At 57.2% G+C, this 24,843-nt stretch overlaps 1 protein-coding gene across 2 annotated transcripts in view; it reads left to right on the forward strand.

Moving 5' to 3' along the window:
* Positions 1 to 2,978: 2,978 nt before the first annotated feature.
* ATOSB (atos homolog B) overlaps positions 2,979 to 24,843 on the forward strand; it is a 38,434-nt gene continuing 16,569 nt past the window's right edge. Inside the window, exons 1-2 of one of the 2 annotated variants that reach the window (XM_075410620.1) lie at positions 2,979 to 3,060; positions 8,092 to 8,188. The gene's annotated coding sequence lies outside the window, so the exon portion shown is untranslated. The remainder of the gene's footprint in view (positions 3,061 to 8,091; positions 8,189 to 24,843) is intronic. The other variant, XM_075410621.1, reaches the window with a different exon arrangement.

Genomic DNA, 24,843 nt, shown 5'->3' on the forward strand with positions numbered 1-24,843 from the left:
TGTCCCCCTGCAGGGCAGCAGTACGGCTCGTGCAGTGGCTTTCCCCCCCATCACCACCTCCTCCAAGTCTCTGGAGCTTTTCCAGAGGCTCTCTGAACCACCACCGTCTTCTGCCTGCCTTCCCTACCAGATGGCCATGGGCACAGGAGGAGCAGGAGCACCCTCACTGCACCCAGCCTGTTAAACGGAGCTTTTACGTCCTGCTCCTTAATTCTGCTTCTGGAATGAGAACGTGTTTTAAAAATCACGGGACGTTGCTAAGGGACAGTGCGCTCAGCAGGGACATCACTCGCAAACCCTCGGCACTCAAAGGCGGGAGGTAAATAACTTGGGATATTATTAATCCTTCGCTGCCCACACAATAAACAGAAATGTATTATTCTTGTCAAGGACAAAGGAGCCCACATTTCCCTGCAGCCGAGGAGCTGAACCAGCAAATCTTTCGGATTCAGCTCCACGGCGGGTTCAGCTGCGACTGAAGTTGTTCCAGTCCAGTTCCAGTTCAGGCCAATAATGGTTCATTAACCATTTGTTAACCTTGAACTTATTTCAGCCAGATTAAGCTGGAAAGCGTAGCCCGTGCAAGTGGCCTGGCAATGGGGGATCGAGCCGTTTTCAGCCTGTCTGTGGTTTCCACAGCCTCCGCTCCCGTCCCCGTTGGACACCAGAGCTCCTCTCCTGCTTGGCAGAGGTGACTCACAGGGCCAAAGGGCAGAAAAGATAAATATTGCCCTGGGAATGTGTAGGAAACCCACGCTGCGAGGGACGAGCAGGGGCCCGGGGGAGCTGAGCCTCCCCAAAACCAGCACCTGCGCATGGGTGCTTTGGGGCAGCAGCTCCTAAACCACCAGCAGCCCCGGAGGATCACGTGTTCCCCTCATCACGCTCAGAAACTAAAACGCTCTGCATATGAAGTGCAGTTTAACGGCCCATGACCCGAATCTGGGGACAGCCAGGGGTTATTCAGCAAGAAATCTACAACGACAGACTGAGGCCGCGGGAGGAGACGAGGTCCTGTGTCGGCAGCTGCTGAATGGCCATGTAGCAGCGCATCGAGCTGCCATTTCTCCCCGCAGACAAGTGCGTGTGGGGCACGGGTATGAGAGGGCCGTCTGTCCTGCTCCTCCTTGCACACAGCTATTCCCGGAGAGCGACCGACGCGGCTTCGCCCATGATGGCACCTCCAAAAATAAAGCCCCCGGACAGGCAGCAAGGCGAGGGGGACGTTGGGGCTCGGCAGCTGGTGCTCTCACTGCATGCAGGCACCGTCAGAAGACGAGACCTTGGTTATATTTATCATTTGACTGTACCGGTCCCCGCTATTTTTAGAGCGGCGTTGCAGCTGCAGAGAGAGGTGAGTCGTCTGGGGGGGCTGGTTTTTATTGAGATTGGCCCAGTCCTATTCAACTTCTTTGTCAATGACCTGGATGAAGAGTTAGAATGTACCCTCAGCAAGCCTGCTGATGACACCAAACCGGGAGGAGTGGTGGATACACCGGCAGGCTGTGCTGCCATTCACCTAGAGGTGGACGGGCTGGAGAGTTGGCCAGAAAGGAACCTGGTGCAGTTGAAGAAGGGCAAGTGCAGGGTCCTGCACCTGGGGAGGAACCACCCCATGCACCAGTACAGGCTCAGGGCGGACCTGCTGGAGAGCAGCTCTGTGGAGAGGGACCTGGGAGTGCTGGTGGACGACAGGTTGACCATGAGCCAGCAGTGTGTCCTGGCTGCCAAGAAAGCCAATGGTATCCTGGGGTGCATTAGGAGGAGTGTGGCCAGCAGGTCGAGGGAGGATCTCCTTCCCCTCTACTCTGCCCTAGTGAGGCCCCTTCTGGAGTCCTGTGTCCAGTTCTGGGCTCCCCAGTTCAAGAAAGATGAGGAGCTACTGGAGAGGGTCCAGCGGAGGGCTACAAGGATGGTGAGGGAGCATCTGTCCTACGAGGAGAGGCTGAGGGAGTTGGGCTTGTTCAGCCTGAAGAAGAGAAGGCTGAGAGGGGACCTCATAAATGTTTATAAATATCTGCAGGGTGGGTGTCAGGAGGATGGGGCCAGACTCTTTTCAGTGGTGCCCAGCGACAGGACAAGGGGCAACGGGCACAAACTGAAGCAGAGGAAGTTCCGTCTGAACGTGAGGAAGAACTTCTTCCCTCTGAGGCTGGCGGAGCCCTGGCACAGGCTGCCCAGGGAGGCTGTGGAGTCTCCTTCTCTGGAGATATTCAAGACCCGCCTGGACAAGGTCCTGTGCAGCCTGCTGTAGGTGACCCTGCTTCGGCAGGGGGTTGGACTAGATGACCTACAGAGGTCCCTTCCAACCCCGAACATTCTGTGATTCTCCCAGATTTGCTGCAGTCCAGGGGTCTCCTTGCGGCCGTCGGTCAGGCTGCCGTGCTCGGGGCTGCCGTCCCTCGGGGCAGCGGGTCCTGCCCCATCCCCGGGTCCCGCCCGGGTCCCCGCCGGCGGGTGGCAGAGCCCTGGTGCCCCCAGGGCCGCTCCGTGCTTCACCCTCCCCCGGCAGCCATTTCCCGCGGGGCCTGCAGCCCGCCGCCGGCCCCGGCGCCGCCCGGCGCTGCGCGGGTGGCGGGCGGGGGACACCCGGGTGGTCCCACTGGGGACGGGTCGGTGGGCCGGGGGTCCCGCCGGGGGAAGCCGCGCCTGTGGGGCCGGGGGATGCCGGTGGGGCCGGGACACCACGGGGCCTGGGGAGGGGACGGGGGTGCCGGGGAGATGGCAGCCCCCGACCGGAGCGCTGAGTCAGGCCCCGCCCCTGCCGCCGCCGGCCAATGAGGAGCCGCTTCGCGTGGGGCCGCCCCTTCCCCGCTGTCATCACACACCCGCACGTGGAGGGGGCGGGGAGAAGGTGGCACCTGGGCGCCGTGCGTCACCGCCTCTCCGCCCGCCCATTGGCCCCGCCGCCACACCGCTCTCCTTGCCCGGCGCCGTGCCCCGCCCAGCGCGCCAATCAGCGCGGGGGAGGCGGGTGCAGGGGGCGAACCCCCGCCGGCACCCGGAAGGAACGGATGGAGCCGCGCAGCAGTTGGGGCCGCGGCGGCGGAGGGGGCGCTGGTGGGTCCGGTGGGGCCGCGGCGGGCCGGGCCGGGCCGGGCACCGAGCGGGACCGGGACCGGGACCGGGACCGGGACCGGGACCGGGACCGGGACCAGAACCGGGGGACGGGGACGGAGCCGCGGCCGCCTGTCCGGCGGGGGGGGGGGGGGGAGGGGGCTAGTGCGCCCCGTCCCCGCCGCCCGGTTCTAGAAGGTTCGGGGAGGGGGGCACTGACCGGGGAGGGGGGGTAGGGGGGCTGTGACCGGCGGGGGAGCCGTGGCGGGAGGTTCACCCCCCCAGTCTGCGGGCGGTGCCGGTGCCGGGGGGGCTGCGGCGGTGAGCTCTGTCAGGGGCGGGGCCGGGGGGGGCACGGCGGGGCTGCGGGCGGGGCTGTGCGGGGGGGGGGGGGTTGGGGGGTGGGGGCCGTCCCGGCGCCCCCGGTCCCGCCAAGGCCACGTCCCCTCCGCCGCGACACGGGCGGGGGCGGCCCATCCCGCGGCCCTGCCGCCGCCTCCCCCTCCCGCCGTGCCCCGCTGCCCGCTTCCCCCCCCCGGGCCGCCCATGGCCGGTCACGGGTGGGGCAGCCCGCGGCGGGGGCCGTCGGCCCGCCCGCACCTCGCAGCTGCAGACCTGGTGGGGTTTTCGGGGTGCTTCCCCTCGGCGGGGGCACAGCGTGGGCACCCGGTCCCTGCGGGATCCATGCCGGGGGTGACGCCGGTGGCTGCCCGGTGGGGCGGCGGGATGCCCACCGGTGAACGTGACCCGTCCGGTGGCGCGTGCGAGGGCCGTCGGCTCCTCTCCGGGGGTTTCCAGAACCCTTTTCTGTTTCTGAGGGTGGAGTGCGGAGTTTGTTGTCGCCGGGGAAAGCGGGCGGCAGAGGAATGCCGTGCGGTGTCTCGGGGTGTTTCAGACGCCGCTTTCCACCCGGTGCCTTCGTCACCCCCGCGAAGGTCTGCTCACGGCCCGGACCCCGTCCACAGAGGGGCAGGGGGGACCTGGTGGAGAGTGTAGCAGGGCTGAACCCCAAAACCAAGGGGGGTCTCTGCTCTAGGTGCAGCCTGCTGTAGGTGACCCTGCTTCGGCGGGGGGTTGGACTGGGTGACCCACAGAGGTCCCTTCCAACCCCGACCATTCTGTGATTCTGTCTCGGCAAACACGGTCAGACACGCAGGAGGTGAAGAAGGCCTGGCGGGTGAAACAGGAGAAAACTCCCAGCGCGACAGCGCTTGAGTTACTTTTGGCTGGGCTCCCCCGAGGGCTGAGAACCGGGAGAATTAAGTCATCCTCTAAAGCCTCGTCACCGCCTGCTGTCGCAGTGGCAATTCGCGTCGTGCGGGTCTCTGCGTGAGCGAGCAGTGGGGCCCTGGCAGGGACTACGTGTCCCAGCGCGCAGCTCCCTCCGCGCGGCCCAGCCGGCTGCTCGGGCATCCCGGCGGGCCGAGATCTCATCTGCAGCCTCCTGGCAGCCTGGGCAGCGGTGGGAGCAGGGTGGGCACCGGGGTTTGTGCAGGGTTTGGGTTGGAGTGGGACGCTGCTGCTGCGGTGCCTCCTGCAGGTGAGGCAGCCCTGCCTTCGCTTCATCTGCAGCGGCTGCTCCCGTGAGGTTTTGCTGGGTTCCTGCTGGCTCTCGTGGGGCCCGAACGTGGCCCTTCCCAGGGTGCGTGGGGACAGCAGAGCCCTCCTGTCACCCCAGCCAAGGAGCTGCCGTCCTTGGGGAGTGGGGTCCAGCCTGCAAGAGGGGCAGGGCAAGGGCCGTTTCAGCTCTGCTGCTCACTGTGTTTCTCTTTGCTGTGTGAAAGGTTTCTTACCAAGAAGGAAAGCTGGTGAGGTCACCCCGCACCGACTTTGGGGACCCCGCTGTCGAGCCAGGTCTCGCTGTGGGGCTCCCCCACTCCGCCACCTCTGCAGCAAGCTGGGCAGAGCATCTCTCAGTGCCCTCCTCTCCACGTCTGCCCTCTGCAGAAATGGACTTTAGGGAGTAACGTATCATTTTAATTTTATTGGTGGGGTTGCTGTTTCATTCCTGGCAGCTTCCTCCAAGGCAGATGAAGCCCCTAGTCCGTACACCCTCCCTCTGCTGCGCTGCTGAGCTTTGCCAGCCGCTGTTCCCTCCGCGGTTTCAGGTCTTCTGAGCATGCGGAGCAGGAGGAGGAAAGGAAATTCACTCCCTGGGTCCGAGGGACCTCTGAGGGTGGAGAAGCACATCTGAGCTGGTGGTCTTCCTCCTTGCTGTCTGCTGCCAGCTGCTTGGCCTGGCACGTTTCTGCATGGCCGTGCTGAGTAGCAGAGGGCAGAGATGCCTGGACCTCCTCACTGCTTCTGAGTCTGAGGGTGGTTCGGAGGGATAGTTACTGATCCGGCTCTGGAAAGTCAATGACTCGACTCTTCCTGAGGCCTTTACCCACCCTCACTTCTCTGGGCCTGTCCACACTTGTCCCCTTCTCGATGTGGCAGGCACCGTCGCGTGCTGTGCGGGAACGCACGGTGCCTGCGGGCCAGGATGGCTCCCGGGTGCAGAAGAAGAGAAGGTGTCGTTGGTAGGTGTGTGACCACAGATGTGGAAGGAAAAAGTGAAGCCGTGTTGGTTAGAAAAAATGGTGTCCTCAGCACACTGTCAATGGAGCTGTAATCAAATTATCGGAGGCCGCCATGGCTGGGGGAATTAACAAGTCAGGTTTGAAGCAGAATGGGTGTGAAGGGCAACACGGGAGAAATCCCGAAGGGGGCCATTTGTACGTTAATAGCTGTCTTGTGGGGGGTATCGCTACGCGTTACCTGGCAGTGAGAGTCCTCTGTGGGAGGGCTTTCCCCGGTGCCTCTCCGCGGCACATCGCTCCCAGGGACCCTCTTCCACCAGTGGGTTGTGTGGGTCCCTGCGTCCTGGTAAGGCCATCGCGTGTTTCTGGTCCGTCCTTCTGTCTGTAGCGCCTGGTGGGTGCGGGGCCGGGAGCTCTGCTCCCCAGAGCCCGTTTTCAGACCAGCTCTCTTCCTTTGTTTTTCCGTTTTGCGCTTGCTTGAGAGCAAGCATGCTGGGGGAATATAACCTCTAGAGAGCGTGGTCTCATGAAGTTTGGGGTTTGCTTGAAAAACTATTTTCTTTGACTGAGAAGTGTCCTTGCAAATCTTCGTCCTCCTGCTGCCTTTGCTCCTCCCTTTCACAGTCTCCCTTGCTTGGCTGTGTGAATACCCAGCTGCCAATTAACATGTTTTCTCCCTGTTTCTGTCAGTGTCCTCAGCTGGTTGTGGATCCTGAATGAAGAGCAACTGAGCTCACATGCTCTGCATTTCAGAGAGCTTTTTCAGGACTGGCCTGTGGTTTGCAGTCATACTCACCTGTATTGTGGCCTGGACAACCCCCCAGCTAAGCAGCGTGGTGGCAGAGCAATAATTGGGTGGGAAACCTTCCAAGGAGCCCTGTGTACTGCAGAAAGCGCAGTTAGTGATTCGGCTGGAAGTGCTTTCCAGTAACAAATCCATGTCCCAGGCCAGGGCTGATGTTAACCCTGCGTTTCTTCTTGTTGAAAGTGAACAAAGATGCAAAGTCCTTTGCGCAAGAGCTGAGGTGGTAATCCGGGTCTCCTGGCCTCAGTCCATTTGGGGTAACTGAATGCTTCCTGGGGAGTGTTTTCGACCTGTCACTGTCAGATACATCGCCATCGCTTCCTGCAATGCAGCAGTACGTGGGTGGCAGTACTTTAGCCATGTCCAGAGCAATTCTTGTCACTGCTCAGGTTTAGAGCCTTTCAAGCCTTCTCTGAAAGATAGTGTGGGAGCAGGGGATTGGAGAAGGGTTTTAAATACATGTACATTTATGTATAGACATGATACACTTACTGGGGCTTGTTCTGCCTGTAAGCTGTCCAGAAACATAGCCCTGGTGACTAGCTGGTACAGCTTCCAGGTGGGACCTCTCCTGGGATGTCGGTGCAGGTTGACCTGCTGACTGTGTAGGTGACATTAAGCAGAAACTTTCTGGGTGCCTTCATGACTGTTTTAGGGACCAGTAAGCTGTTGTGGGGGTGGCCTCCTGCATCATGATGTAAAGGCTGTACTTCTGGCGTCCGGCAGCATGGCTGCCCGCAGTGCTCTGCTCACTGCGGCGGTGATCGGAGCTGGGCTGCGCTGCCGGTGGTTTCGTAGGCTGCTAGCCCATGAGGCAGGAGAGGCTGGGGAGCGGGGACTGCCGCTAAGCAGCTTTCGCTCATCGTGCCTGCGACCGGGGAAATGTCAGACCTGGTTTTGGGGAGGCTGATGTTGTCCCAGTTTTCAGGATGTGCTAGGCACAAGGACCTAGCCCCCACACAGTGCGACCTCCAGTAGTCTCTAATTACAGCACTGGGAGCCTGAGGAGGAGTCTTAAACAACGTCTTTGTGATGGTGTTGGCAGGCCTCTCGCAGATTTCTATTAAGCAGTTGTCGTTTCCCCCTTCGCTGTAGCCTGGGAAACGCTGCGGCATTGGATTTGGCTTGGGCTGTTTGGGCTGTTGGGCGCGGTGTCTCCTCGCAGGGGAGCTTGGTCCTCCCTGCCCTGGCTCCGCGTCCCTGCGGGGTGGTTTAGTGGGTGGCCTGTGGGGACCACAGCCAGAGCCTGTTCCTGCAGCTAGACCATATGCCAGCGCACCCACTCCAGCACCAGCAAAGCCTGTGTGGAGGAGCAGTGTACAGCTGCGCATGTGGAGAACGAAGCCAAGGGCGCAGACAGGACTTCCCACTGAGATGCGGGGAAGGGGGATGGTGGCTGTGACCATAGCAGCCCTCTCCGGGGAACCAACTGTGCACCCACCTAGAGTCACACAGGGAACTGGGGTGATGACTGGAACCCCGGGAGGGAGTCAGGGCTGCAGCTGAAGGGGCGGCCGCAGCACTGGTAAAAGACACAGCGGGATCTTTGAGGGACTGGGGTGCTCGGGGTCTCTCGCCTCTGTGCATAGGCCACAAACTCTCTTGGCTTGGATGAACAATTAACTGCCTGCCCAGCGTTTGGAAGGTCTGCTTGCGTGGACAGGGTATTTCCCAGCTGAGCTGAACATGTGTCTGTGCACTTTCCAGGTGACCCAAGACAGCCGGAACAAACAACCCCAAGACCACTCTGCGGGTGCTGACAGCTGAGACCTGCGTTTCCCATCTGCTTCAGCCCCATGACAAGGTTAGCACCAGTTCGATCATCACCAGTTTCTCTTCCTTCACCAGGGCTGTGTGAAGAAACTGGAGAACCCCGTGCTCTCCTCCCCTCGGCCCGTGGGGACAGCTCTGTGGAGCAGGCATCACCCTGGCGAGATGTTCCCACAGCCCAGGCTTGCTGGATGCTCCTGCCTCCCACCTGGCTGGCAGTGTGCTGAAGGCAGCCACAATGTGTGTGATCGGTGCTGTTAAGACCACTGAACACTGCAGACAGCTGTCTGGAGCTCAAGGGCAGTGTGTTTTAAGCCCTTGGGAACTTTCAGTCTGTGCTGCTTGCTGCCTGTGTCCTTCTGTGTACCAACAGTACCGAACGGGAATGTCTCCCAGCTGCTGGTCTCTGCTGATCGCTGTCCTTCACCTGGGCGAACACAGCTGAGACTTCACCCATTGCTCACGGCAGACGTGATCCTGCGTTCTGTCAGAATCACGCTGAGCTCTGCCGGCACTTTCCCAGAATTTTGTAGCTCCAGGAGGCCCTTGGCCATGGTGTATGAGGCTTAGAGTGGCAGCAAAGTGTTTCAGAAGGACTGGTAGTCTTTGTATCAACCCATCAAGAAATGTGGAGGTCAGGCCCTTGCTGCCCAGAGGTAGCCAGTGGGCTGAGATGGCTGTGGGCTTCCCACCCGGTCCCTGTGCCTGGGTGCTTGCTCGCCTGCCTGGGGTCCGGCAGTGCCAGCCCAGCAGCACGCTGTGCCCTCACCGGGAGGGGAGCCCTCGTCAGCACTGTGCGCCTGGAAGGGCAAACCGAGCCCTTGGCCCACCCCAGAGCTCAGGTGCGAGTTGTCCAGGAGAGGTTGTGTGGGGAAGCTGCTGTCTCGGACACGTGGCTGCCCAGGCTGCACGGCTCTTCCTCTGAAGTGTCTGCCAGGGAAGTTTGGGGCCGGTCCAGAGACAGCTGGAGACTGGGCCTTGGGCCATCTTGTCTTTCTGCCCAATGCCAAAGTGGTACCCACAGCGAGTGAGGCAGGGGTAGGCTGACCTGGGGAGTTAAAAGGATGGAGGGAAGAAGTCCTTGGCTTGTGTCAGTGCTGTGTGCTGCAGACTCCCAGCCACACGACACAGTGACAGCAAAGCAGCCCCTTTTATCCAGCTGAGTCATGACAATCACTAATACCTGCTCCATGCTGGGATGTTACATCTCTCTTAGTGATGGAAGAGAGATGTGTTATGTGGCTAAGACCAGAGAAAATGTTTGCCCTCGGTTCTACTAGAGCTCCTGCAATTCCCTCTCCACCAGGCTCACAGCACCCACTCAGGGCTCCCCTGCCTTTTGAAAAGAGGTGTTTTAACACAAGGCTTACCGTGTTGGATCCACTTTTCTTCCCTCCACCACCTGCTGACTGAATAGCTTGATAACCTTCAGGGGTGGCAGATTTTCCGTATATGTGTAATGCGGCAGCTTCTCCTGTTCCTTGGTCATAGCAAGAATCTCTTCTCTGATCTGGATATTGCCTAACCCAGGTGATGTCAGCAAACTTGTATTCGTGCTGAATTAACCGTGTTAGTTCAGTTTAGTGCAGCTGGCAGTAGTCTGGAAGCCGGTACAGTTTGCAGACCCTTGGACAGACTTGCAGTGCCTCTGTCGAGAATTGGATGGAATGCTTTGCTGGCAAACTCAAAGACTGGGCAGAGTGGAGTTTATATCTCTGACAGTAGGCAGCCCAATGTCCTTCAGCCTGCTCTTGGCGTGTGTGGGCTACCGTTGCCCCTTGGTCTGACAAACTGATCTAGGAGTAGGTCTTCTTTCCACTGGAAACCCCAAGAAAATGCTGTCCCCTCTTGAGAGATGGGGCTCTGTGTTCCTCGTGAGTATTGGCACTGGAGTTATGCAAGGAATCCCCTCTTTGCCCTACCATCTCTGTTGCAAGTAGGGCATTCAAAAATCCTGTTCATGGGAGTGTTGGGACAGCTGGATCCTTGTTTGGTTGTTGCTGCTCCCAAGAATGGAGCAGAGGATCATCTGCTGAGGCTAATTTTAGGTCTCCGAACATTGCCGGTGTCCCTCTGAGCTCCTACTTGTGTGCGATCTCGTGGCTCCCTGCTAAGCGCTGTGGGAGAGCCCTGTATCCTCGTGTGCGAAGGTTTTGCCAGGGCATAACGTCCCAGGGATTAGGAAGAACTTTGAATTCCTCACTTACCCAAAGTGTCTAAGCCATATCAGATGTATGTGTGACCCCTTTTTTTAGCCCTAGTGCCAAGGGCCATCTGGACCTTGCTTTGTGGGTGCCCACACATGGTGTGGTGGGAAATGGGCTGTGGCTTTCCAGCCTTTCCCTGCCAAAAATCCAGCATCCCCCTGCCTCTGCCAGCAGCAGTCGGTTCCTGTTGTCTCTGGTGGGCGCGTGTGGTGCAGAAAAGTCTTCTGTGAAGCCTCTGGGCATGGCAACACTCCAAAGCCCACAGCCCGGTGGGGCGAGCGCCCAGCTCTGGCCCTTTCTGTACGGCTGGGTGGCTGCTTGGCATCTGCCACCGCCATCCTCCGGCCCGGCACAGGGTGAGGCTACGCGGCCTCTCCCGTGTTTGCACACCGAAGACTTTTGGCCTCCCTGCGCTTTTGGTTTCCACCTGCTCAGGTGATTTTTCAGCAGTGCTGAGCTTCGCGAAGTTTCGTGTTGAGGCAAGACGTGTCTCTGCAGTTTTGGCCCATCGTTATTTTTAGCCCGTGCAAGACGTGGTTGATGGTATCGGAGGGAAGTTGCACGGTCTCCTGAGCTCCGTGACTCATCCTGGACCAGGACCGAGGCTTCGCGAGCTTCTGCTGTAACGCTCAAGTGATGTAACCGGTTGTGGTGGGCCTGGCTGGATCTGGGGAAGGGCACAGAGGAGAGGGAAGCAGAGCTTTTAGAGGTTGTTTCTTGTCCATTCTGTTAAGCCATTGAGTTCGTTCACTGAAAGACCTTGGCAGGTATCACACCTGAGCATGGTTCAGCAGGGTCCTTTGTCTTCACCTTGCATCTTGTTGCCTGTGTAGGAGAGGTGAAAGGGAGAGGAGCTCTGCTTACACGCTGGGTTGGGCAACTGTTTAGTGACACGTAGCAACGGCAGACAACAGTTTTCAGGACAGGAAGCGAAGCGGGATCCTGTCTCTGATTCAAACCACAGCAAGGTTCAGTGCAGCAGAGCAGAACTGCCTGAAGTGGAAATGGGCTGGGACTGGAGAGCTGAGACTTAGGAGATGCCTGCTAGGCTGCAGCAAGAGGAGTCTAGGATCTCCATTTCCATCAAACCTGGTGCTGCCACAAGGTATAAAGAGCTCATGGGGCTTTCTGACCTGCAGGCAGCCGAATCGTGCTGGGCTGGGCAGGGGCTGCGTGCGACAGGCGGTGATGCTGAAGCAGCCATGCCTGCCTCAGCACAACACGGGGTGCAGCTAGAGGGGCCCCTGCGCCCCAGGTCTGGCTGCCTGGTCCTGTGACAACCCTCAGGATCGGGCACGGTGGGCTCTGATGCACCCGGGTCTGGAGCAGGCACCTTCCCCACAGAGCAGGTGGGGATGATGGCCTGTGGGGTGGGCTTGCACCTCTGCCCCCTTTCCTTCCTCGGGGCCACGAGCAGCCCTTTTGGAGCGTGCTGAGGCTTTTGGGTGCTGTGCAGCAGGTTTTTGTGTGTGGGGCAGCGGGGAGGGGAGAGCAAGGCTTTGGGGAACGGAGACAAAGGAGGGAGGCAGAGGGGCATGCTTGGGGGGATTGCTATGGCAACTCGCCGATGGCAGCATCGCCGCGCTGCGCTTTCTGCAGCACACGGGTGGAGGAGCAGCCGGGGCAAACGTGTGACCTGATGGAGCTCTTGATGCAGCCCCGTCCCAGCCGTGCCGTGGGCTCAGCACTGCGGGGCTCCTGTGTGACAGTCTGGCTTTTGGAGCTGTTCTCCTCCAGCAGCAGCCTCGGGGTGAATGGCCAGGGGCGTTTTGTCCATCTTCTCGCCTTTTTTCCCCTCTTGACGGGGACTGGGCTGGCAGCTGCTGTTTGCAGACCTGTTCTGTTTGGAGGCTTGAGTTGCAGAGCAGGCCCAGCCAGAAGGAAACTGGTCTCCTGAGCCCTCTCACTGAACCACGGAGGAGAGCGAGTCATTCTGCTGCTGTTGCGCATCTTTGGTTAATCACTGTAAGTGGGTCCAGCCGTGACTGCATCTTCCAAGGATGCCTGGCCCTGTACCATGCCATCCACCTCGCACAGCCAGTTTGCCTTGCTGCAGGGTATCTGTACTCTGATGGAGAGCAGACGCTCTAGTGAGCCCTCCGATATGGTCTGAGACCATCCTCTGGGGCAGGTAAAGGAGAGGTTAAACGTTTCTGAAGCTGCCTTTGGGCAGACCCCTTGCCAGCAGCTGGTAGAGAGCTGGCTCCTGTTGCCAAAGGAAGCAGGTAACATCGTGCCCCTCGCTGTGCAGAGAGAACAGGTCAGGAAGCCGGTTCCAGCCTGGCCATAATGTGAGCGTGACTGAGACCTGACCTGTCATTCACGATGTGCCTAAAGACCTGGATGTGAGCCAGGGGGAAAGGACCCACTGGCAGCCAGCACAGCTTGCCCGTCTCAGCATGGATTGGCTGTGTGAGCTGTAAACCTCTCTCGTTACACCTCTCAAAGGTCAGTGCTCGCTCGCAGTGAGCTGCAACACCCTGCACCCAGCCCGGAATGGGAGGGGAAGGAGCCTGCCCTGCCTCGGGAGGATGCTCTGGGTTCGTGCAGGTCAGATGTGTGGGGTTGTCGTGGGGTGGCACATGCTGCTGTGGTGCCTATGACCAGAGTTTGTCTGGGACTAGGATGTGCAGGCAAAACTGGAGGGGAGAGGGTGCTTGTCTGTGAGCTGCCCAAACAGCCCTGCGTTTACAAATGTCACGATCCTTGCCTGAGCTGTGACCACTCCTTCCAGCTCTGAACCAGGGTACAAAGCCTCAGAAATTCTCCTGAAAACCATTTCACCATTTACAATCTGCCACTGTGTCCGTCTCCTATTTAGGGTGAGTAGAAGATCTGTATAGACTGCCCAAACTCTGTCCAGTGCTACAGTTCCAGTCATCTTATAACTCCCAAATAGGCAAAATTTGTTTTTAAAATGTCCCCTGGACTCCAGACCCTAGTGTTCCCAATCCAGAGCAAATAAGAAGACAGAAGCTGGAACGTGGAGCTGCTGGGAAAGCTGACTGCGGCAGACAGCCGTGTGCTTCCTCGCTCCCGCTTCCAACGGGTTCCTTCGCTTTCCGCATTGCTTGGCACTGACAGCAGGAGCTTGCTTACCATGGAGAAGGCTGGGACACTGGTACCTGACACTGAAGGCCATTTTGTATCAGCAGCTCGAGCACTGCTCTTCATGTGTGTGACCTTCAGCACTAGGTGTGAGAATTGGTGTTACAATACATTATGGGTGTGGATGATGGCGGATCACAGTCAGAATCCATTGAGCCAAACCGTAGTTCACACTGACCCCACTATCACAGCCTGTTTCTCATCTTTCCTCTGGACTGAGTCCCCAGGATGTGCTATGGAATATCATGGACTGGATGCAGAGCCCAGCAGATAAGGCTCTGCGTTATGCGTGCGTGTTGGGGTGTGAATTGCCACTTTCTAGGGCAGGTGGTGTTTTCTCTTTTGCCATTTGTACAGCATCTCGTGTGCCAAGATCCTTGCCCAAGACTCAAGCTTCTGGGCACTGTGACCTGATGAGTTATAGCCATGTCATCTTTGAAGTGCTGCTCCCTCTTCTTCTGTCTTGCCTGTTTGTACTACACATTTTTAAGCATAGCACCAAGGATCAGAAAAGCCTAAAGGCAGTGGAGTCACATACCCTGCTCTTGATTTGGGGAGGGGTTAAGACAGGCAGTGCCGGAATAAGCATTTAGGGAGAGGCAGCCAAGAGAGATTTCCTCCTGGCTGAGCTGCGGCACTGAAGTTTGGAAAGTACTGTGTGGGTTACGTGCTGCTGAGCTTTGCTGCTGCCATCGCCTTAGGCAAGTCCAAGGACATGCGTGCCTGCTAGTAGTCGGGTGGGGATACCATCCTGAGCCAGTGTCACTCTGCAAAAAATGGCCAGCGTCCTTTTGGACATCGGGAGCAACCTTAATGCTGCTGCTGTGGAAAGAGCGCTGGAGATTTCAGCAGAGAGATGATGGGTCATTGGGACCACGAGGAAACTTTGACTTGGCGGGTGTTTCTACCTGCATTCCCTGAATTGTGAGAAGATAGTCGAGCCCAGCAGCGCTGCGCGGATTGCCCTGTCTGGAAGATGCATAAAGAGTGGCTTGCAAGAGCCAACTCTTTCCTCAAATGAGACCTGGGGAAAACGCCTGGACTCCGTGCTGGGGTTTTCTTACTGCCAGTCAGCAGTGCAGTAGCGGTGCAGAGAGAGCATAGCGTAGAAGGTCAGCACAGTCACTCAAGTCATTTCTTTACCAGTGTTTGCATTGCTGATGAGATTAGCGTAGCTGGGCTGTGTGGACAAAGAGGGTAGTTCTCAAGGTCCTCTCTGCTGTGGCTGCCGGCAAAATACAGCATTAAGAAGCGGGTCTCAGCTTTGCTTTCAATTCAGCGTCTAGGAGCCAGCAACAGCTGAAAATATGCACAGTTTTTGAGGAACTAGAATATTCTCAGGCTTTTTGTCTGGGACTGGGCTGCCGACCTCTCCTCTGGGCTGATAGTCTGGGATCTTAAGGTATTTGCAGTCATCTGTCCTGGCTGTGCGAGAAGTCTGGGTAGAGAGAACACAGAAATCGGTGGCATCGAACTGTCACCCTGAAAGTGCTACTCTTGCTGCTGTGCCTGTTCCCTGTAGCCAAAGGGCTGTTTCCTGGCTTAGATTTGTTGAGGAAACAGACTTATAGCTCCTTTCTTTCTCCTGTGCAGCTATCCCCCTGGCAGCTCAGTAGGAACAATTTGTTATAGATTACAACTCTGTTTAATTCTATTTCCCTACAATATCACGCTGTTAGAGTAACCGAGCAAAAGGCAGTGGTGTTTCCGGAGGAAGGCTGCTATCAGAGGCCACCCCTGTAGCAGAGGCTGGAAGCAAGGAGGAGCAGCTTACCAGGAAATTCCTGTGCTCATGTGCTAGTCACTTTTGGGAAGGAAAAGCCGTCTCACCCTTGGAAACTTCCTCACTACACGACTCCAAACGTTGCTGATGGAGGTGATGGGTGTGAGCAGTAGTGAGAATGCTGCCCTCCAGAGCCTGGGAAAGGTCTGACCAAAGTGGTGGTCTGGAAAGAAAAGTAAAATTCTGTCCTTATATGAACCTCTGGGTGTTTTTTCTGGAGTGTTTTTTGTTTTGTTTTGTTTTTTGGTGGTGGTGTTGGTTTGGACGTTTTTTTACTACCGAAAAGAAAAAGTATTGCTTGTGCAAATCCCCGTGAGGAAAGAGCAGCGGATTTCCTTTGGATTGAGCCTGCCTGAAACTCGATACGTCTCAGATGTGTGTTAACAGAAATGAAAAGATTGTGCCATAAAGTGATAGGGGATAATGAGTTTAATCTACTGTCATGTTGTCCTGGGAGACAGAGCTTGGGCAAGGGTATTGGCAATAGCGTTGTGCTTTGCGTGACGATAACAGCAAATACCACCTGAAGTGCTTCCCGGGACGGGGTGACAGGACCCGTTTTCAGAGAGTCCCCAGGAAGGTGGAGTGAGGCAACCAAGAAACATGAGCCTGTGGACAGAAGCCAGGAGATCTGCAGATGAGCAGCACACAATAACTGTGCGTTTTCTGCAGCTTGAGCTCTGGTTTCCCGTTCCGTGGCCCAGCTGAACTGGGCAGTGCTGGGCTCTTCGCCTCATTGCGATCTTGAGAAATGCAGTAAAGAAGCTGTGTAACTTCAGTAACATTAGTGAGATGTCTGACCCCGAGCCTGGGTAAAAAAATCTTTAACTTTGGCTTCTCTGCCTACAAGGTAGATAGGTGGTGATTTGCTGCTGCACCAGACATAGGGATTTTAAAGGATGCTGGTGTGGATGAACCTGGTCCATCACTTGGTCCAGGTGGACCTGGTCCTGGGAAGCTTAACTGGTAAGCAGAATCGCAGAATGGTAGGGGTTGGAAGGGACCTCAGAAGGGTTTGTGGAGGTGTGTAGTGAAAACAGGCTGAGGTCAGTGCCTGGAAACTTATCAGCTCCTAGAGCTGGACCAGAGAATCCAAGTCTTTACTCCAACACGTGAACCTGTCAAAGTAAAGAAGGCAATAACCCGCTCTCAAGGAAACGTCCAGCCCCCTACCAGCCTTTTGGGAGCCAGGGCATGCTCCTGGTTTGTGATGATCTGTCTGGATCTTTAATGTGTTGTTTTGTTTTAGGGGTGGGCTGGTGTGTGGTTGTTTTTTTTTGGTTCCTACTTGGCATTACTTTTCTTTTCTGTGCCATGCCAAGTTACATGCATCTGGTGCAGAGCCCGGCATGTCCTCGTCCCCAGTGGTGCCAGAGAGCCCGTGGGTCAGTCCCTGGGGCCAGACGTAGCCTGGCTGAAGAGGGTGCAGTCCATATGGCCAGCAGCAGAGTGGGGCCAGCTTCTGCTTCAGGAGCAGTGGGAACAGAGGAGGCTCGTAATTCAGATAGCTACTTAGTGTAGGATGTGTGGGTATCTATCTCTTCCCGTTGCTGGGGTTTTCAGGGGTGTCAGTACCACCATGCTGTGACTGGTGCTGGGGGCTGCCCACCCGCTCTCCTTCCTGGGGCAGGACAGCATGCCGTGACTCAGTTTCCCTGTGCCCCGGGAGCAGGGAGGGGCAAAGCAGGACTGGAAAGGGGCAGGGGAAGGGGAAGTTACAGCCGCTGGTAGGAAATGGCATTTTGGGGTGCTGCAAGGTGGCCCTACCCCATCCTGTCTGCAGAGGTGGTGTTTCGGGGTGCAACGGTGCAAGCCTGCTCTGTCTACCGTTGAGCTGGTGTTTTGGGATGCTGTAGGGCAGCTCTGTTCCATACCAGCTGCAGAGCTGGCATCTTCTGGGTGTCACAAAGCAGCACTTGCTCCGTACTGCCTTCTCCTGTGCCAGAGATCATGGTGGAGCAGGGAGGGTTGACTGCACCTTCCATCCCCTCTTCATTCCCGTGTGCAGGACAAACAGTCCCGTGGCACTGCTTCCTCCAACGTCTGTTTTATGAGCTGCTGCTCAGGATGTGGGTCTGAGCTTATGTCAGACAAGGCAAGAATCAGGATTGCTGTCAACTGCGCTCTCGCCTATATCCAGGCTGCGGTGGCAGTGGCATGGCATCCCTCGCTGTCTCTACTTTGCTCTTGGACATGGAGTAATGGTCACACACAGGGCCAGGAGCAGAGGAGTCCTTGGAGGAGTGACCAGCAGAGTGCCTGGTCCCACCTGCTTCCTGCCTCACCCCTATTCCTTCCTTGTGGCCCCAAATCGGCCTGTATGGAGCATGTTTTGTAATAAACCTGCTGAACTAAGGGCAGGCAGAGCAAAACCAGGAGACTCTAAAGAGTTGCAAGCCCAACCCATGCCCATGTTGCTGCAGCAGTGTGGGGCACAGGGTGTCCACATGCACATCTTGGTGGTGGTTTGTCCTGATGATGAGGAAGGTCAGAAACGTTTCCTCCCTGTGGCGTGTATCTGATGCATCCTGCAAGCCACCAGCAGATTGTCAGCGCAGCTCTTTTGTAGGTGGAGGGTAGGTCCAGCTTCCCATGGATGCTGCAACCCGCCTTGCTTCTGTGAAGCACTCTTTATGTGAGGCAGTGCCCTAAGGGTTAATCCACGGGTCGTGGGATAGGGTTTGTAGCAGGAACAAAGGGGTCTTTTAAGGTCTGTGTCAGGCTAGGAGTAGAGGGAATGGATTGAGCCTTTCCCAGTGTGTTCAATTACAAAGGTCGTGGAGACCCTTTTGCTGGGAGTCAGTGGTTGAGGTCTGTGCTGGAAGTGGGGCAGAGAGAAAAGAAATTGTGAAAGTCAGTGAGAGCAACTTCATGGGGAGCTTTAAGACCAGAGTGAAAATTGGAACTGTATCCTGAGATGAATGAACACAAGATGGGGAGCCAGGAGGCCAGGACTCTTGGCTTTGTGCAGCCTTCTGTCCTGGGGTTTTTGAGTGGTTTGGTTACCCCCTCTCCCTTGCATTTGCAGCAGCCCCCACACATGGCACCTGAATTTGCAGCATCACTGGCGTAGCCAGCACTTGGGCCTCTCCAACCTGCTCTGAGCCGATGAAGGCTGCAGAAGGTAAAAGGCAGTGCCTGCAAGGGAGGATCTCTCCAAAATGCAGAGGAAGAGACAGTCCTGGGTGCCTGCAGGCACATTTTGCCTTGACAGAAGAGGGAAGTTGGCTTTTCAATGCCTGCCCAAGCTAAAACTGGATTTTTCTTGTGTAGTTAAGCAGGAAAGCCCAATTCTAGCTGCTTTCTTAGCTGCTCTGCCTAATGTCGTCTGCTCAGGGTACGCCATGGGGCACAGCAGCAGAGGGACCAGCAAAAGAAGCGAGGGGAGGGATGAATGGCAAGAAACCTCTGTTTCCCTTCCCACAGCAAGGTGGAAAGAGGACACATCTAGTTTCCATCCTGAGCTTCGGACGGCGTGAGCCAGCGGGCCAGCCCACCCGGGATGTGTACGGAGGGCTGCAGGACGTGCTGAGTCAATGAGAGCAAGGGGCTGGTCGGGGCTGCTGGGACAATAGGGGTTTCCAGCTCGCAGGAAGGGTGAGCGCCAGCTGCGAACCACACGGTGGGCTTTCCAGTTTGAGCAAACTTGGGTTTGTGTTACCGACCAGAAAAGGCACCTTTGTCCTTAAAACTTTCAGGCTGAGTTAGCAGGCACTTGGCTGCTCAGCCCCATCGCTTGGCACGGGCGTGCTCCCCCGTCTAAGTTTTCATTTAAAGAAAGTCCACATCTAGTCTTTATGTTGGATCAGATGACCTCGGATGTGATTTTTTGGAACAGGGCTGGTGCTTCATTGGGCTCTGTCTAGGAGATGAAAGCTGGTCCTGGGCAGTACCCCATGAGGGTCACTGCAGCCACCAACTAAGTCAGCAGCAAGAGGCTGCTCTACTTTTTCAAGTGCCACAAAGGGAGAGCTCGGTAGGGAGCACAGAGCCACTATGAGAAGCGGCACCCAGAAATGGAAGGCTTGGTTCAGGGTTCCTTTAAATGTTAATGTCTTCTGTTCACCTTGGTAGATGGCCTATTCTCAGCGTTGGGCTCTGTGTGTCTGTCCTTGTAACCAGGAACTGTTTCAGCAGAAGTGTCAGCCTCGTGTACTTCTTGCTGGTTAGCATCCATGTTGAGAAAGCCTGAACTTCTCTGTCTGTTGGTGCCCAAAATCCTTTCTTCTCATTCTGCCCTCTGGCATCACCTGTGCTGCAGAAGCATGCCACTGATCCAAAGGTGGGTGAGTAAACTGGCATCCTTTTGCTGACAGTTGCTGACCTGGAACGTGCCATTTCAAGGCAGCCAGGTCTTGTCACTGTACTTTGGAGGGATGCTCAGCTGCTCTTGATAGCCACCTGGGCTGCAGAAGGGGAACACAAGGCAGTTGCAAGGAATCCCCTTGGTGTGGGAGAGACGTGTCAGAGGCAAGAGCAGCTTGGCTGTCTCCTCTTTGCTCTTCCCCCCAGCCTGGCTGGAGGAGGGGGTGTTGCAGATGGGGTGTTACCCCTCTCTTAGTCACAAAAGGCAGGAAATCGTCGTGGTCTGGCTCAAGTCAGAGCCGTCCCTGGCTGCTCTGCCTGGAAGTATGGCACATCCCTCAGCTTCCCCTTTTCCTGGAGGCTGCAGCAGGGAGCTGGCCTTGTCTAAGAGCTCACGAAGGTTATTGTTGCTCTTTGAGGGGCTCCCAGAGCTTGTAGGGAAGCCCATCTTTTCAGTGGTGACAGGCTGATTTAAGCATGTTCATTTAAGTCACTGAGCCTGTCCTGCCGGTGGCTGCTGAGTTTTGTTCAGGTGTTTATCCAGTGCTGTGATGTTGGTGACACCGTGACCACAGTGTTGGCCCTGCCTTTGGCCTTGCTGATGGCACACGGTGAGCACTATGGATCTCCCCCCCCACCTTCCTAGAAGGGAGCCTGGGGACTGCAACATCCTGATGAGAGGATGGGTGGTGCCCACAGGACGCCATGTGACAAAAACTTGTTTGTCTTTGTCCTGAGAAGGGAGAAAGGCTTTGTGCAGACATGGTGAGGATCAGGAATGTAAAAATCCAGGGAGAACCAGCAGTTCTGACATACAGTCCTGAGCTGTTGCAGAAAAGCATTCTTTATCCCTATTAATACGTGACATCCCAGCCCAAAATGTTGTCCCTCCCTCCCTGGCCAAAGAATGGTTTTGTTTGGCCTTAATTCGTGGGTGTCAGGGCCTCCTGACCCGGCTGGGGCTCTGTGACTGTGCTAGAGACGTGATGCTTGACCGACTTGTCCTATTGCAGTACCATCAAGGCTGGTCCTGGGCAACCTGTGTGTAGGTGTAGGCAGAATGCTGCAGCTGGCCAAGCGCTCCTGGGTGGAAGAGACCAGAGCCCCTCGTCCGCGTGACTCTGGCCCATGGGATGTGGAAAGGAAAGGGCAAGAGAAAAGCTTGTGTCTGATCCCAGTAATTTTCTCCTGTAGTCAATGGGTAATGGATCTTCCAGCTATGACAGGCAGAAGTGCAGGTCCATAGCCGGGCTGGGCTCCCACACGGCTGCGGTGTGCCGTCTCCATCTTGTTGCCTGTGTCCTCTCTGGTCCCCTCTGTGGAGGAGGCTGAGGTTATCTCGAGAGCCCTTGGAGGGGTGATGCGGGGGGAAAGTGAAGGGAAATAACGTGAGGCAAAGCCTGTTTGAACTTCAGCCAGCCCCTAGCATCAGAGGAATTGCTGGTCGGAGCAGCAGCCTGCAGAGGACATGTATACATAGCATCATGTACGTGGCTTGTACTGTCCAGATTGGGGAACTGGCCAAGCCCGTGGGCCCAGCATGGGCAGCGGCACTAGCTGATGCTGAGTGACCATAGCCATGCTTGGAAGAAACCCCTTCCTGCCTCCCAGGAGTCTCTCCACCCTGGAGAGTCAAACTGGGAAGAGGGACAGCCGGAGGGGGGGAACATGTTTGGCTGTGCCCAAAGGCAGGTCGGTTGGCAGACCGCTCGCCTGCAGATCTGCGCTGCGGCAGCGCCCAGTAACCCTCCCGCAGCCAGCGGCCGGGGTCAGGCTGCCGGAGGGCTGATAAAGCGGACGGGTTTGCCTGGGAGGCAGGGAGGAAGCACTCCCCAGCATCGCCCCGTATCTCGGCAGCGCTGGCACGGGGCCTGCTGTCCTGCCCCATCGCCACACCATGGACCTGAGCCAGCGGCGTCATCCCTGCCCCTCCTGCCGCTGGGCGCTGCGGGAGCCGAGGGCTCTGGCACAGCCCGTCCGGGCTCCCTGCCCGCTTTGCTGCCTTGTAGGGTTCGTGGCACTGCTGCTGCGGCTGGGCTGCACACACACACACACACACACACACACACACACTCGCACACACGCGTGTGCTGTGGCAGAAATGGGTGAGTCAGGCAGGAGGAGGGGGTGGATTGCAGGGGAATGAGTCAGCGGGACGAAGAGGGCAGGTGCTTGCCCAGGGCTGGGCTTTAAGGGAGCCCAAGGGCCTGGCAGCCCGTGCCGGGTCCCCCGGGTGATGGGGTGAGGGTGCCGGAGGAGAGCTGGGAAAGCTGCAGGGCTTAGCAGGCGGAGGCAGTGCCTGTGGCTTGGGAACGGACCAGGATCCAGTTCGGCCAAACCCATACTCTGGTCACATCTCGTCCAGCTGTGGGTACATTGCTGTCCCGGAGGAGCCTGGGGCATCCTCGGTGCTGAGGCTTTCCCAGGAGGGACCAAAGACGAGCACCGCGAGGGAGCAGTGCGGTGAGCAGGTATCCCAGCCTCCGGTGCTTGGGGTGGATCTGTCCCCACACAGGCAGCCCTGGGAAAGCTGAGCAGGTCTCTGTCCTGGTCAGATCCTGCTGGCCCTGCTGCGAGCAGGGTTGGACTGAACTCCCCTGAGATACCTTCCCACCATCGTTGTTCCCCAGTTCTGCAGTTCTCGGGGTGTTTGGCAATGTAGCAGCTCGTGGCCTGTTGGACTGACCAGCTTGTAGGCGAATGGAGGGCTCCGGGGGCTTGTTCCGTCCATCCCCTTCTCCTGTCCTGGTTCATCTCCTCTGTATGGTATTAGCAGTGCTGAGGGATGGAGGCACTGCCTTAGCAGCATGGCCCAGCTCATTGCTTTGCCCCCACCTACCTTAGCCACCTCTCCAGAGGTCCGCATTATTCCCTCCCCGCACCAGCACAGACAGCGGGTTGGCAGTAAGGCACGGGACAACGAACCCTCCCTCCTGCTGGCGTTGTCGGGATGCTGGGGAGGACGCTGGCCCCAGTTCTCTGGCTGGAATGGCTCCAGATTTATCCTCCCTATAGTGCCTGTCCCAGAAGGGGAAGTCACCAGTAGCTTTTTTTAAAGGCTCCAGCTGCCTGGCCATCCAGAGCAGATAGGGAGCAGATGGAGGCTGAGATGAGCCCAAAGGACTGTCTGGAAAGAATTACTTGCTCCCAGTATTTTCTGTTTCTTTGCCAGCCTTTTATTCTCATGGCTGCTCTTTTCCTGATCATGTCCTTCTGCAAGGCTGGCTGCTGGCAGCCTTATCAGCCTTGTCTTCAGAAACTACTTCGCTCTGCGATTTATTGTCTCTCTGAGCTTTGACCCTGGTGCCAGATGAAGAAAGCCCAGAAGCCCGTGTCTGGTGTGTAAGTGCTCAAAGGGTGTTTAGTGTTTGCTCCATCCCGTCTGCAAGAGTAACGAACTGGAGCAAAGGCGGCTGTATGTAGCCACCATGCCTGGCAGAGGCTGGGAGGATGTCCAGGCTCCCCAGATGCTTTTATGTGGGTTTTCAAGGTCTAGGAAGTTCCCATGAGCCTGTGTTTTTCCCCAGATCCCTTCTTAAGTTGCTCCTCTCATCCTTTCCCTTGGGTTCACTGATGCTGGGCTGCTGTCTCACTCAGAGCCCTGTGCAGTCTCCCTTCCTCGACAGTCTGCTCGTTACTCAATACTGCTCTGGGCACGCTTGGCTTACGTGGATATCCCCGTTAATACACCCATGCGCATCAAGAGCAGCAGGGTCCAGTGGTCTGAGCCAGGAGGCCCCTGGGGTCTGCTCCCAGCTCTGCAGGTGAATCACTGCTTGGCCGGGGTCGGGCTGGTTCCTGGCAGTCCGTGGAGAGCTCTTAGGTCTCTTGCAGGCTCCATCTCCCTAGGAGGATCAGGTGTCGGGAGACATCTGTGTCCCCAGCGGCATGGCTGCCACCAGCTTTGAAGGTGTTTTGGGCCCGGTTGCCATAGTTAAGCTGGTTTCTGAAGTCTCTGAGCTTTGTGCTTTCCCGCAGAAGCAGCACAGCAAAACACGGGCTGCCACAGTGCCAGCAAGCAGGGTTTGCACAGGGGCGTTCGCGTCTTGCCAGGACTGCCTGGAGGGCTGCGCACGAGGGTTGTCTTGGGATGCAGCTGCGTCTCGAGCCCGTCCCCGTTCACTATCACTTCTGTGAAGACAGAGGATGCTGATACGCCGTGTAGTCCCTGCAGGCTGCACCTGCCAGATAGCCCCAAGGGCAGGTCCTCTCCGGCAGCACCAGCAGAGCCTTGGCTTCCTCCATCCCCATGCAACACCCAGGTGACAGCGGATTCCCCCTTCCACCCCGAGGGCATCCCCGGCCGCTGCATTGCTCAGAGCCCTGGCAGCCCTGCAGGAGCCTGGCCCCTGTGCAGGGGGGTGTGGGTGCTCAGAGCAGAGGGCTCTGCCATCGGTGGGGCCCCGCAGGTGGTTGGGGTGCGTGGACAAGGAGGGTTGCCAGTTTCACGTGATGATACAGGAGCTAGACTGTGCCTCCCACTGCCCTGCCTGCGGATATGCCTGCAGTCCAACATGCCAGTCACTCGTGTCCCCTCATTTCCCTTCAAAGGGGCTTGTGCACTTGTGTTTGCCTCTGTTACAGGCAACAGCGGGAGTGTTTAGGTGACAGCTGTGACACCCTTTTCCTAATGCCTTCAGTCTCACAAGAAGGAAAGGCTTTCCTTTTCCATGCTAAGGCACAGGACATTGCATTGATGGTGGAAATCCTCCTTCCCTGTAGTAGTCCTGGCCATGTCCAGCTCTTTATAATCAAAGATGGACAAAGCCCTGCCCAGCCTGTGTCACCTCTCTGGCCTGTGTTAGACTGGAGACTTTCTAAATCGCTGCTGGAAAAGGGTGAGTTGGGTGGGTGTGCACAGCCGTGTGTGTGTGTGGTATCTCCTCCCCCTGTGCCACGTAGATGTCTAGCACGGGGAGTGGAAAAGATGCTGAATGTCCCCACAGCTGCTGCAGCCTTATCTGCAGGCTGCAGCTTGGTAATGCTGAGCTGGAGGCCCGGGTGCCTGTGCCCGAGCACCTCCCTTGGAAGGCTTTTACAGTAAAAGGAAGTGTATTGCGAGAGGGATTGCAGTGGGGACAGGCAGTTCCCACGGGGTAAATGCTGCATGCACAAGCCTTGCTGCCCTCCCCACCGCAGGCACCTTGCCTGCTCTGTCTTACCAGTGTAGCTTTGATGCCTGTGTCTGGACCTGCTCAGGGTAACGCGGCATCCACGGAAACCTCCTGTGTTGTTCTGCGATGCCCTGCTGGCCATTCAGGGAGGTAGGGAAAGGTGACATTGTTC

The sequence above is a fragment of the Opisthocomus hoazin genome, chromosome Z (assembly GCF_030867145.1).
Source record: "Opisthocomus hoazin isolate bOpiHoa1 chromosome Z, bOpiHoa1.hap1, whole genome shotgun sequence".
Taxonomy (NCBI): Eukaryota; Metazoa; Chordata; class Aves; order Opisthocomiformes; family Opisthocomidae; genus Opisthocomus; species Opisthocomus hoazin.